A 15,487-nucleotide genomic window follows, 5' to 3' on the forward strand; every position below is an offset into this window, starting at 1 on the left:
GATGTGTGTCTGGAAAAACCTTTCTAATACCACATGTCATAAGTTATTACTTTCCTGGAAATAAATTACAACTTTATGTTCCAAAAATTGGATAAAAATTTCATTAGTAAACTCTTCATGATGGAAGGCATTCCTTTTAACTTTTGTCTTTTAATGTATTTAAATGTATCTTATTATACATTTAAATGTAATAATAAAATATAATAAAATTATTATATTTTATTATACATTTAAATGTATAATAAGATTATGCATATAATAAATGTTTATTATTTTTTGTAATATGTTTATGTTTATTACAATGTTTTTGTCTCAGTAAGTTATTATGAAATGACTCTTGTGACTCTTAAAATGTTGTTTTTAGACCTTGAATTTTTCAGGGCAGGAGCCATGTCTTACTCATCACTGTGTTTCCATGCAGTGTGCCTAGAACACCAAAGATTTTCACACATTTCTGGCACTGAGTGATTGAATGCCTGGGTGATCTCACAGTTACCTTCCAGATGTCATTTATTTTGTTAGATCAGGATTTTTTGTTTTCTTTTGTTCATTTCAGGTTTTTGGTGCATACAGATTTTGCTTTGTCGGTATATTCTTCATTCAAGAACAATTCAGAAAGAATTCTTTGCCTTTCAATACTCAATCCTTTCCTGAAAGGTTCAGTTATATTTGGGGGATTTTGATTGGGCAATATAACTTGTATTCTAGTAGTGTTAAATGCTCACTGCTTGGGCCTATCCAGGTTAGCAGGAAGAGATTTCCTGGCAGTAGGCTATTAATTTATATGTGGAGTCAATATCCATACTCTGTTTTAATCAAAGAGAGGAAATCGGGAGTTAATATTGTTTGGAAACTGTTATGCATCACAGAATTGGTTATAGTGGCTCATTCTTCCCATGGATACGTGAAATCCTCTGACATCCTGATATGACCTTGATGTGATTTACCAATAGCCACTTTCACATTTCTGCTCTGAGATCCAGATGCTGTTCTCTAGTGTCTGCTGAGTGTGCAGTCATCTGTATCATTTATTTTGAAGCAGTACTTCATTACAGCATTTTTTTTTTTTTTTTTTTTTTTTGGTGTGGCTTTCAGGGGAAAAAAAAACACGATAATTATAGGAAAGAATCTTGTCTATCATTTATGAGGGAAGATTTTTTTTCTACAGATGGATGGATTATTTTTACTTCAGGGAGATCCAAATAGGATCCAGGTGCCACTGTCTTTCCTCTCCAAGTATCTTTTGATGGTCTTCCACTGGTTTTCCAAGCTCAGTTTCTACAGAACATGAGGGAATGTACCAGTATCACTTTTTACGTGTGGGCCTATCAGTGTTGCACTCGTGTCCTTTTGTAAATGAGTGACAAGGAAAATCACTTGTAAAATACTGGAATAAAAGCTGTGAATATTATTAGGGAAAAAATTGTGATTTTTAAAGAGAGAGGGAGAGATGGGTAATAATTTTATTGTTTTATAAAATGTTTTAATTCTCACAATACAGAGAGAGAAGCCTGCGATTTCTTATCTCAGCAGCATTTCCACTTTTTGGAGTTTAGATTTTCCTTCTTTAATTCAACAATCCTCTTGATAATAACAGTTCTCTGTCTCCAGTATACCTATAAATACAGTGTTATTATGCCCACATGTACAGTTTGTGTGCCATGATGAAAAATATCTGGGCATTGTTCTTCTTGGTGTTCTGATAGAGTATTAGGAACTCAGCTCTGGTTTTTGATTACTGCTTATTTCCTCTGATGTATCTGAACAGTTCTTGTTTGAGGAGAGAACCATACACCTGTTTGTTGTGACATTTCCTTGACATCATATTGTTTTCTGGTTCTTTCTTCCACTAATGGAGATGGGGAGAAGTTATGAGACAGAAGGAAGAATGATTAAGGTGGGGGGAGAGAGGTGCGCTAAGTCTGTTTTTTATCACTTGAGACTATAAGTTATTTTCTCTTTGAGATTAGTATGGAAGCCTAAGGGTTTTAGAGTTGTTTTTAAGGGTCTAATTGTTATTCAGTGCTAGTGGAATTCTCTTCACTGTTTTTAATCCTAGTATTTTTAAAATAAATGCATTGTCAAATGGAGTTAATTTGAAGTATGTGTTCATTTTTTGGTTTAAAAAAAGAAGATAAAGCTCTAAGTAAAAAACATCTTGTTCATTACCTTGCTCCCATAAGTAACAGCTATTTTTTTTCTTAGACACCTTTTTACTACCTTTATTGCATTCAAAAAGATTTGGTTTTCATATATATATATATATATATATATATATATATATATATATATATATATATATACACACACACACACACACACACACACACACACATATATATATACATATGCATATATATTATTTTTTAATAAAAACTGAGTTTTTAAAAGCTGTAGAGTAAATTTTAGAACAACTTTGAGACTTTGATTTAATTATACGTGAAGGCAAATGCTTATTTCCTCAAAGTCAAGAGAATAGCCTGTACACATCAAGAAAAGTAAGCTTCTATAAAATATTATGACACTTCTCTCAAAAACTTTCACAACTAGTGTCCTGTATTAGATGCAATAGATGAAATATTTATCACACATAAATTCAATGTCTGGGATCCAATTTCAATTGCTAAACTCACTTTTGAAACTAAGTATCAGGGTTTGACAATGCCATTTTGAACAGCAAAACTCAACAAGATTATGAAATGACTTTTAACTCCTAGATGCATTCTTAAGATGGAGCAAAGATCGCCAGTTTCCACAAAGATTGTAATTGTGGCCATCTACGCAACAGAATCTGTCTTTTTATGCAATCCATTAACTAGCATAGTAATCCATTGAAAATGAAGGTTGCCGCACTGACTGGCAAATGCTTTAGTATAGTCACCCTGTCTAGATTTATTCTAGATTACTGCAGCTGTCCTCTAGCCTGTGATTGACTACCTTCTAATCTCTTTTTTTGCACTTGGTTAGAATAATCATGGCACTTTCTTGCTTAAAATTCTTTTGTGGCTTCTTGTTTGCCCGTTAATAAAAGTCCTTTTATCCTCAATCATGTATACAAAACCTTCCAGTTGTACTCCTTACCTGACTAGCTCTCTAGCCTCCTCTTTCCTTCCATGATATTCAGTTCTAGCAATACAGAGCTCCTGGAGAGCTAGTGTTTACTTATTCTCTTATTTTCTCTTCCTGAAAGTCATTCCTTCCCCCAGTCTATTATACTCCTGCTAGTTCTTCAGACTCCAGTTAGGTTTTGTATTTTGATTAGGTTCCTTTCTCTGGACCCCATCCCACAAACAACAAAGCAAAACAGAAGACAATTAGAAACAACTTTGAGACTGGGCTTCTTTCTTCTATTGTGTGCTGGCATGTACCTTCATTAGCATACTGTAAATTTTGTTGACCTCAGTTCATAATAATCTCATAACTACACAAACACAACTTCTCTCTTAAAGGCTCTCACAGGCCTTTATCAAAAATTCCCACCGGGCACACATGCCTGTAATCCCATTGATTTAGGAGGCTTAGGCAGGAGAATTGCTAATTCAAGGCCAGCCTAGGCAATTTGGCAAGACCCTGTCTTAAAATAAAAATAAAATTAAAAAGGGCTAGGGATGTAGCTCAGTGATAGAGTGCCCCTGGGTTCAATCCCTAAAATGGGAGGTGTGGGGCAAAAGAAAAGAAAGAAACACTAACAGTTTAATTTATTGAATGGTTAGGCCCAGATAACTTAATGAGTATTTATTGCCTAACAACTTAGTAACTGTTTGAGAAAATAATACACATAAACCAAAGTAACTTTCATTATAGATATCACATAGTAGTCCATTGTGTATACCATGATTTTTTTTTTCAGTGTCCTACTTGGACATTTAAGTAATTTCCAATATTGTACTAAATTATAATGATTTTTAGAATTAAAAGTTTTGCATGTGTATATCTTTGTATTGTTGGAAGCAAATCTTCAGGATAAATGCATATCGGTTTGTTAGATATTGCCAAATACTTCTCTCTGTGGGGTTGTACTGTTTTGCATTCCTGCCAGTAGTATATGAGTGCCTGTTACCCAGAGCCTCACCAAAAGAGTATACTGTCAGCTTTTGAATTTTTGCCAATCTAGTAGGTAAGAAATGTTATCTAAGTGCAGTTTTCATTTGTATTTTTCTTATTACAAATGAAAGCATTAATATGCTTAAGGATTATTATAATATTTCTTAATATTGTGTAGGGTATTTGCCCACCTTCTATATGATATTTTGGTCTTTTTTACCCTCTTGGCTTAAAAGAATTAAAGAATTGTTTCATCTTTTTTGCCACTGTGACCTAAAAAACCTGGTTTCAGAGGTTTCAGTCCTAGATAGCTGACTCAGTTGCACTGGGTCCAAGGTGAGCAGGGCATCAGGGCAGAAGAGCATGACTGAGGAAAGCAGCTCAGAACAGGACAATCAGGAAGCAGAGAGACTATCTTTCTCACCAGGGACAAAATATAAACCCCAAAGGGACACTCCCAATGACATACCACCTTTAGCCACACCCTGCCTGCTTACAGTCACCACCAGTTAATCCCTGTCAGGGCATTAATATATACTGATTAGGTTAAATCTTTCATAACCAGACCATTTCATGTCTGAACTTTCTTGCATTTCTTACACATGAACTTTTGGGGGACACCTCACATTTAAACCATAACAAGAATATTAGCTATTTAACTTTGGCTTATGTTGTAAATTTTGTTTTGCCCACTCATCTTTTGGCATTGCTTGTGTTTTATCATGTAAGAGTATATTTTGCATAGTCAAATATGTTAACCTTAAATTTACTACATCTGGAGTTCAGTCATAGTTAGAAAATCTTTTCCTAACCTCAGGTCAGAGTAATCCACACATGCTTTCTTCTAATACTCATGTAGCTCTATTTTTCACATTTAGTTCCATTTGGTGTATATTTCTATGTGTGGTGTGAGGAATGGATCTAATTTATCATTTTCCAATTGGCTGTCAATGCCATTAATTTTTTTAAAATTATTTATTAGTGATTTTTTTTAAAGAGAGAGAGAGAGAGAGAATTTTTTTAATATTTATTTTTTAGTTTTCGGCGGACACAACATCTTTGTATGTGGTGCTGAGGATCGAACCCGGGCCACACGCATGCCAGGCAAGCGCGCTACCGCTTGAGCCACATCCCCAGCCCAATGCCATTAATTTTTAAAAAATAATCTGTGCCCCATTTGTCACATATTGTATGTAGTTGGGTGTATTTTATTCTGTTGGATTGTCTGACCATTCATGAAGCAGTATTATATTGTTCTAATCATAGAAGTGTTGTAGAATATTTTAGTACATAGAAGCTTAGTAGTTTTATTGTAGTATGTTGCCTGGTACAGGTATTCCCCCATTATGGTACCTCCTCTTCAGTGTTTTCCTGGCTCCTCTTTATTTCCATATGACCTTTAGCTTCCAGTTGTCTTAATTCTATTTAAGAAACAAAAAATAAAAACAAACAAAAAAAACCTCATTGCTATTTTTATTGGGATTGCATCAACCTTCAAGATTTAACTTAGAATTGACATCAAGATAATGTTGAGAGTCTTAACCTAGAACAAGCCTTGTCTTTATTTTCTTAATTCTACTTTTGTGTCTTTGAGGAAAGACTTACAGTTTCTTCACATAAGTCTTAAATACCCCCCGCCCCCACCTTCCTCAGTACTGGGGATTGAATCCAGGAGCACTCTACCATTGAGCCACATCCCAATCCCTTTTTATTTATTGCCAAGGCTATCCTCAAACTTGTGATCCTCTTGCTTCAGCCTCCCTAGTAGCTGGGATTACAGGCATATGCCAACATACCCTGTTGACTATTTCTTGTTCTGCTTATTCCTAAGTATTTTTTTGTTGCTATTTCAAAGTTTTCTTATCAATTAAAACTTTTAAATGGTTATTATTCGTGTATATAAATATTGATTTTTGCATGTTTTGCTACTACCTTACCAAATTCTTAAGTTACTTTTATCATTGCTTTTCTTAGGCTTTCCAGGTATACTATCATTTCAACTATAAATAAAGGGTTTTTCCCCTCTTCCTTTTCGTGTTTATCTTATCTAATTATATTGGCTGGTATTTCCAGAATTGTGTTAAGTAGTAGTGTAACAGTGTCTTTAATAGAGATGCTGATTCCTTCATTGCATCTTCTTCTCTTGGAATACACATGCATACATTTGTATCTGGATTTAACTATGAATATGCCTTTCACAGGTTGTAGTCCTTCACTGTCTGTGTGTGTCTGTCTGTCTGTCTGTCTCTCTCTCTTCCTTTTTTGCAGAACTGGGAATTGAACTCAGGGAAACTCTACCACTGAGCTATATCCCCAGTTCTTTTCATTTTTTATTTTGAGACAGGGACTCACTTAGTTGCCCAAGCTACCCTCGAACTTTTGATTCTTCTGCCTCCACTCTTACTGGTAAAGCTAGGTAAAAACTGTTCTGTCGTTTCATAGTGCATACCACAATCTCGAGTTTTCTTCTTGCTTCTTCTGGACTTGATTGTCATTTCTGCCCAGCTAATCATGAATGCCACAAAGTAATTTCCTTTTCTCTTTTAGGCTACAGCTATGAAAATGTAGGGGTTCTCCTTTAAGCTCTGTACTTTGCAGATGAATTAGGCTCACTTTGTAGTGGTTCTGTTCTTGGGTCTCTAGGGCATATGGCAAAGCAGGTTTACTGTTAGATGAACTTACCCAGAGGGGATGGTTCAGAATGCATGGCTATGGGGTGGTTATGGACAAGATTGTAGAGCCTGAGTCATCAAGCTTTAAGGCAGTTCTTACTCCAGAATTTGTGTATGCCAACTCATTTCTCTGGCTGGAATGCTGTGTTAGTATGAAATCAGGTGTTGACCCTACAGCTTGCACACATTCCATTTACCTGGCAATGGTGGACACACACCAGTGCTCAATCTACTAAGTTCTGGAGAATGTTTTAATTTCATTGCCATCAAATTCATCCAGAAAGTTAAAGTTGCTTATTTTCTGAAGATTCTTATAATTTTAAGATTATATAGATCTGTACATTAACTCTCAGTCGATATCCTGTTGTCTGTCATTCTGAATCTTTCCTCTCCCAGGAGTGCTGAGTAGTAGAACATTTATTAATTTTTTTGGCCTTAGTTAAAGAGCTCCTTCCTAGAACTTCCCCTGTCTGTGTGTGACCTCTTGTCTTCCTGCCGCAGGAGTGCTAGCAGGTGGTGTAGTTATCTCTTCTTCCCCTCAGGTGCATGAGCTCTCACTCAAGTGAGCCCATCTGGTCTGTGGGCAGCATTCTATCCCCATCTTTCCTATGATCCATATAGCCTTTTTCTCTTTGAGACTTGCTGTCTCACTGGCATGAAATTTGTACTTGGGTTGGTGTGTAGGGACTTCCTGCCTTAGAGAGATAGATGACAGTCTTATCCTCTGGTACATGCTACCACGCCAGTGGCAGGGCTTGGAGAGTGATCTTTTGTTTCCTCTTTTTTGTCTTATTTTCTTCCTCTCCCTTGCATTTTTAGTCTGAGGGAAATCTGGCTCTTCTCATCTTTCTGCCTCAGACATGTAGTCCATGAAGGAATACCTCCATCCTCTGATGACTTAGGTTTCTGAGACACCAGCCCTTTTCACTTAAATGCTTGGCTAATTGGTTAACTTTCCCACTGCCCTTTTAGTCTCCAAGGTCTCCTTATTTCTCCTGTCTAGTACTACAGCTAAGATTATTCTCTTTGCCTGTTACTTCATTTATTCTTATTTGCTGCTTGTGGTATCTTTCTTGCTAAGAATAAAATAAAACTTGATCATTTGCTCAGTTTATCTCTCCTTATCCTTTGCTTTGGTTCAGTTCTTAAAACCCAGTCTTGTCATTGTTTTAAAGCTTATATTTATCTGGTAACAACTGTTCAAACTTTTTATTCAGTCTTTTTTTTTTTTTTTTGGTATTGTTTTTCTTTTTTCTGTGAATTGTCTTTTTTTTTCTTTTTCCAGTGAAGAGGCTGATTTGTTCAATAACAGATTTATTGAGATATAGTTCACATACTGTAAAATTCACCTTTTAAAAGTAGTTTTTAGTATAGTTACAAGTTGTACAACCATTACCTCTAATTCCTGAATATGTTCATTTCTCAACCAAGAAGAAAGCCATGCTCATTAGCCATCACTCCGGACTTTTTTCTGCCTAAACCAGCTAGTAATCTACTTCCTATCAGGTTTGCATACTGTGGACATTTTAAGATTTCATAAATGGAGTCATACAATATGTGGTCTTTTCTGTCTGGCTACTTTGTTCAGCATAGTATTTTTAAGGTTTATCCATGTTGTAGCATGTATGAATACTCCATATTTATATATTTATTTATTTGGTACCAAGGATTGAACCCAGGGGCACTTAACCACTAAGCCACATGCCCACATGTCTTTTAGGGTCTCACTAATTTGCTAAATTGCTCAGGTTGGCTTTGAACTTGCAATCCTCCTGCCTCAGTCTTCTGAGCTGATGCATTATAGGAATGTGCCACATGCCTGGCTTCAGTACTCCATTTTTTTTTTAAATGACTGAATTATGTTCCATTGTGTGAATATGCTATATTTTGTTTATCCATTCATCAATCTCTGGACATTTGGGTGTTTCTTATATTAAATAATGTTGCATGAACATTGATGTATATGACTTTTCATGGACATGTTTTTATTTCTCTTGCATATATATCTAGGAGTAGAATTGCTGGGTCATATGATAATTCTATGTTTCACATTTGGAGAAACTGCCAAAGCAACTGTATCAGTTGGTAAAAATATGGAAAAACCAACAGTGAATGAGAGTTCCCACTTTTTTTCACATCTTCACCAACACTTTATAATTGTCCATCCTTTTTATTGTAGTGATGTTAGTGGGTATGATTTCTGTCAGCGTCTAGGTCACTTTGTCTTGGCTGTCCTTTGTGTTCAAAATAGTTTATATTTTAGTATATTGTGTCTTTTTCTTCTTAGATAGTTTAGTTTGATTCAATGCCAAGAATACTTTCTTTATTACAGAAACTATAAATGTGACTTCATTTCAACTTCTAGGTGAACTTTGCTTTTGGTTCATTAACAAGACTTGTTTTCTGTTGGCATTTAATGTGTTTCAGACTGTTAATACTTTATATTGTTATAAATACATTGTTAGAAATTGTGGCCTAGCGAGTAATAAGACAAAATGTCTAAAAGTAATGAGGAAGAATTATTCGTAATGAACACTGACAGTGTCTTTAAGTGAATATTAGCATAATGTTTATTATAAAATTGAGGAGCACCAATTATAACCAGAATAACCAAAAATGATGTAAGTTTCATCAAACTGTGTATAACCTAGTATAGAGTGTGACTATATTTTTTTAAAATGGAAAAAACTTAGCACTGCTTTTGTATACATCATCTCATTTAATCTTTTTATAGGACAAGAGGTATAGGTGGGATGGGTGTTCTTCTAGATGGGACAATTTATTGACCTCTACTCAACAGTCTTATTTTGGTTACACCTATGAATTATGTCTACTTCCTTAGGATATTCATCATTTTTCTCACTTTTAGGAGATTGAGCCCAAAGTAATAAATAGAAGGTTGATATCTGGAATAATTTTTTTTTAAATCATGTTTGTTATCTCATTAATTTTGATTTAAATTGGACTTTACTAGAAGCACTGTTTTCTTATATAAACACACGTGATACTTGATTTTAGGTAAAATATTCGACATACCTTTTTCTACCTCCCAGGGAGGTAAGGGCACCTACATTGAGAACAATAACAGCAATTGATAATTGTGACTGGCCCCTATTCACACTTTTTATGGACATTGTTTTATGTAATTTTCTTTAGCTTTCTGAGTGGGGGTTATATCCAACTGTCTTAGAGTTCCTACATTTCTACAGATTGCTGAAATCAATTTTTTATAATTAGTTTGCTTCCCCTCTGCATTCACTTAACTTGGATTCTCAAGCTCTGTCAGTGTCCATATGTTACATGATTCATCTTTGAAGTGATGTTTTAAAAAGTAAGAATAGTTCCCAGTTCCTTTTCATTACACTGGGTGTTTGATATGTACAGCAATGGTAATGGTGCTATTGATGTAGTTATGATTTTCCTGCTCAAAAAGGAAAAAAAATTTTCACCTAAGAATTTCTTATGTAAGCCCTTAATGGATATGTTTATAAGCAAATGGTATTTGCTTATATAGCTGATCAAATAACTTTGGATCTTGCATCTCTTCCATATAGTACCCTTCAGAATTTATTTTCAGCATGAAAATTAATACAAAAATGAAAATTTCTGGTCTTGGATTGTCTGAATAACACATTTCTCAGAGAAGGAACAGATCTTAAAACATCATCTAGTATATTCTTTCCCCTGTGGAGCTACAGATCACTTCTACCCATTTTACTTTTTCTCATTGGTGCAGACCCCTAAAACTAAACACAGTGCATATCATATAGGAGAAACTCCAATGAAAACAGCTCAAAGCAGTGGCTTAGAACTCTGGCTTATAGAATCTTCAACAAAGAACAATAAATTTGTGGAGAAATGACAGGACTTAGAAAGGGTTTTTAGGCTTCCAAGGGTAGGAATCTGTAAGAAGATAAACGTATGGAAGGAAACAATGGAGTAAGACTTGTTTGCAGATTCCCCTGGTGGAGTTAGAGTTGTCTCCAGTAAAGGAGAATTTATGTCCTGTCCTCAGAATTCAGAAACAGGGAAGATAGAGAGTGTTATTCTTTGGTTTGCTACCTCTCAGTTGTCTTTAGCTCTGAAATAATTTTTATGTCAGAGACATATTTTGGGGTGAGAAATTTTCATTTTCTTCATTCCCTTTCCTTAAATCTCAAAACTATCCAACCATTAGCCATTCTTTTGTGGTGCCGGTATTGAAACATCGCGCTAGACAAGCACTTTACCACTGAGCTACATCTCCAGCCCTAGCCATTCTAAATAATTACAGTGATCATATGGAAATCTTCATTTTTGGATGCTTACATTTAAAAATCTGTCCTTGTTTGAACTAAGATGTATTATCTTCTGACTTCTTCCTTATTTTGTTATCTGGAACAGCACTTAGTATAAAACATATTTTTGAGCACTAATTAAACAGCATATATAGTGACAGAATCGTGAGCAGTTGTATAACGTATACGTTTATTCAGATAATGGAAGCTGGCAGTCAAACTCTCTTTCTGGCTTCCCAAGTGGTGTGCCAGTTCAGGTCACACATCCTTCATTTCTTTCATTTCTAACCATCGTAATCACAACCTTCTAAAAACAATACAGTGGCATTCACTAATTTGGAGTTCAAGTTTTATATTAAATGTGAACCACACGTGAAAAGGGAGGAGGAATTTACTGAAATCTGCAGAGTCCTTCTGTGGATATTCCCTGATCTAAATAATTTCAGATTTCTTGTTTCCATTTAATTATCTCACACAACAATTAATCTTGTACAACTCTGTGAGGTTCTGTGAAGTAGAAGGTGAGGAAACTTAAGACTGCACCATTAAGAAATAGGAAGTGAACTCTAAAAAAAAAAAAAAAATTAAAAGCCAAGGACACTTTTGAGCATCCAAATTAGAAATGGCAAGGTCCAGCCTGGAGATGTATCTCAGTGATAGTGATAGAGCTCTTGCCTAACATGTTTTGGGTTTGATCCCCAGTATCCAAAAGAAAGAAAGAAATGCTACTGAGGACTGTCATGCATCTACTGCCCAGGAGAATAATTGGGCATCACCCAGAACCTACTTAACTCTTACTTTGTATCTTATAACAGTGAGTCTTGTATAGTTTGTTTCCAAACATTGGGTGGGATTGGGGGGATGCTGCTGAGGGCAGGCAGGTAAACTGTAGTGAACACTGAGGAACAACTTTTAAAAAAGGAGGCAAGAGGCAGAAAGACTGTAAAATGCCTATAGAAAAATTCAGAGTGCCACATTATAGGGTTTTTAACCAAGGAAAACTGCCTTGAATACATAAGAGCCTCTAAGAACAGGATTACAATTGACCGTAATGATTTTGAGTCATCAAGAATTTTTTAAAGAATTACTCAGTTAAATTAAGGAATTTGTGAGACAGATAAAATTATGAACTCATAAACTTTGTTGAATACAACTCAGTGTGTTATTTTATAATAAGGTAACTATGGAAAACAATAATGTACTGAATCTTTCAAAAAGTTCAAAGAAGGGATTTTGAAGGTTTTCCCATCTTAAATGTGTTCACGTTTATCCCAGTTTGACTTCCCCTGTGTGCACATTCGGGTCCATTTCTTCTGTTACCAGTTTTTAAGTACTTAGAGAATGCTGTTATCCTCAGTGAAACACACTTTACTTTTTCATATAAGAATGTTCATGAGTACTTGTTAAACAATCTGGTTAACAGTTGCTTTCTTGAGGCTGGGGTTGTGGCTCAAGCGGTAGCGCGCTTGCCTGGCATTCACGGGGCGCTGGGTTCGATCCTCAGCACCACATAAAAATAAAATAAAGATGTTGTGTCCACCAAAAACTAAAAAATAAATATTAAAAAAATTCTCTCTCTCTTTAAAAAAAATTTTTAAAAAAACAGTTGTTTTCTTTTGGATTCAGAATTAAAAGAGTAAGATTGTATTACTCCAGAAATACGTTTTTTTTTTTTTTTTCAAATTAGCACATTGTATTTATTTTCTGCTGAGCATTCTTCTCTTTCTGACACAAAACCAAATCTCTTTTTTAAACAAATGTCTAGGGTTAAATCTACTCTGTTACTCTGAAAAATACTTTATCTTTCATCTTATTTTCTTCCAAAACCCAGCTGTTTTTTCAGTGCAGTTTTGCCATAAATGGTCAGAGTATTGCCCTTTATTTTTATGGATGCAAACTAATTTTATTACATCTTTAAATCTTTGATGCAGATATCGAAAATTTATTTTTCAACAAGATTAAAATGTACAGACCAGAAAATTTATGCTGCCTTTTTTTAAAGCGTTTAAAACCTAGAATTAATCCTTTTCAGAGTATCACTGTTATTGAGATTATAAAATGGTAAGCTTATCTGTGCTTTTAGTGAGGTTTTAGTAACTTCATATTAAAAGCATTTTTTTGGAGGGGGCAAAATAGAATACGTGTATTCAGGAAACCCAGATTCAGCTTGTAAATTATATTTTGTTGTTTCTGTATGTCAGCAGATTAAGAGGTATGATGCAATCAGACTTTGCAGTTATTTTCCTAGATCTTAAAAGTGAAAAGTGCTTTGAGTTTAAAACATTGGGGTTATAATCGTAACATCATTTGAGTTCAGAATTCATTTTTGTGGACTCATTTGTGAAAAACAGCAGTTTTCCTTTTTGTGGCTATTTTTATTATAATAGCTCATAAAACTGTCCTGCAAATTTATGTAACAGTATGGGAAGTGAGGGCACAGGAATTAAGAAAGGATGTTCCCTTTTAAGTCAGACATATGAAAGTTGTTATTAATTTATGTTTTCTGTATCCCCAAACTGGGGATATTGGCATTGACAGTTGTGGCCTTGTAAATTAAATGAGAAAGGGAAGAATGGTAGTAATTGAGGTTTGTTTTTGTTTTGTTTTATTTAGAAATAATAGTTCTTTCTTTAATATTTGAAGCTAATAGATATTCATTTATTGTCAATAAAGTGTAAAGTTTTGAATAGTAGTATAGAGCCTTTATTAGATGTTGTGATGACATGAGTATAGATCTTAATTAAATGTCTGTTAAATGAATAAATACCTATTATATGCCAGGCACTTAACCTAAGCTTAAGGATTAGTAAAAGCTTTCCAAAAGTGACCACAAGGAAAATGAATAGGAGTTTGATAAAAGACATATGTCAAGTTTAGTTGGACACTGGGTGTTCAGGACTGGGGAATATATACCATGAATTTAGAGCGAGCATAGTGTATTTCTAAGGAATTGAGAGGAGAAAGAAAGAAAGAGCTTGGTAGGAGAGGGTTCTGAGGGCTGTGGGCCTTATCTCAAGACTATTGGGAAATCATTGAAAAAAATTTAAGAAGCATTTTGATCAGATATGCCTTTAGACAGACTTTTGCCTGTTATCTGCAATAGTGCTCCTAAAATCATCTCTGGTGAAGTATTACTTTTAATTTTCATTACATAGAAGATATTTTTATAAAATATAATAAAAATGAATTATAATGAGGATGAAATATTACAAAGACAAAAACAAGCCTACTTTTTAATTAAGTTGAACAGATAAAAATTACTATCAAGTTTCTCTAAAAGTTTCTAAGTCTCAGTGTCTTCTTAAATTTGTTTTCTCCTAGTTATGATCTAGTTCATTTTGAAGATGTCTACTGCAGAGAAGCAATCTCTTTATGGTCACGGATGCCATTTAGTACTTAAATCCAGAACCTCCCATGTGTATATTTACTTTGGGTCATATCTGTGTATTGCTGTGCAGTTATGTGATATCCATTATAAATCATAAGGTATAAATTAAAAAATAATTACCACATTATATAATTATAATGCACCAATTAAAAATAGGAAATAAAGAGTTTAGATAAATAATTATAAAATTTAATATTTTATTTTTAGTCATATAAAAACAGTGCATTGGCACTAAAACATTGTTTTGTGAAAATAATAATGTACTTTTTATTAAATATTTTGAAACTCTTGGTTCATTCGTACAACAAATAATTATCTAGATCCTCTTTCTTCTGCTGGAAATACAGAAAATGTACAAAATCCCTGCTTACATGGAGTCTTCTTTATTCTAATGAAGGGTAACACTTTGTGATATGGTAATTGAGAGGCCTGGTTTTAGATTCAGCCTGTTTTATATTTGTTTTTCTGATCATTATGGTTGAATGGATGCCACATAAAATATATACAGATCAGAATGGAAGAATTATGTTGTTAGCTGGATTTTCTTAGTAATAATAATCCTAGGTTTTCAGTTTTGTCAAATAGTTAAGCACAGATTTTTAATGAAATTTGGCTTGCTAATTTTCATTTTACTTGAGGTTGGTCAGTTCCTTAAAACTCATCAAAATATGCTCTTTTTTGTTTTGTATTTTTAATAAATATGTTCAAAATCCAGTGGAACTGGAAAATTTAAACAAATTAGAAGTCAATTTTCAATTTAGTGTTCAGGTAAGGTTATCTTTTAAAAGGGATATGTTTTACACATTTACATTTACAGCAGAAAAAGCCTTCCAACTCCTGCTTTATCTATACACTTATACCAAAAAGGCAAAATAGTAAATTTTTTCATTATTAATTTTTTAATGAGGTGATTGAACTCAGGGCTTCATTCATGCTAGGCAATACTGTACCACCAAGCTACTTCCTCAGTCTCCAGATAGTAAATATTTTAGGCTTTCCAGTCTCTTTGATCTTTGTTCTAGCTACTCATTTCTGCTATTGTACAAGGAAGTAGCTTTAAAAAACATGTATACAAATGAGGCCAGCTCTGTCCCAATAAAACTGTA

At 34.3% G+C, this 15,487-nt stretch overlaps 1 protein-coding gene across 3 annotated transcripts in view; it reads left to right on the plus strand.

Moving 5' to 3' along the window:
- The window catches only part of Rala (RAS like proto-oncogene A), a 62,923-nt gene that overhangs the window by 1,123 nt on the left and 46,313 nt on the right, over positions 1-15,487 (plus strand). The window lies entirely within an intron of this gene.

This window comes from Callospermophilus lateralis, chromosome 1 (genome assembly GCF_048772815.1).
Source record: "Callospermophilus lateralis isolate mCalLat2 chromosome 1, mCalLat2.hap1, whole genome shotgun sequence".
Lineage (NCBI taxonomy): Eukaryota > Metazoa > Chordata > Mammalia > Rodentia > Sciuridae > Callospermophilus > Callospermophilus lateralis.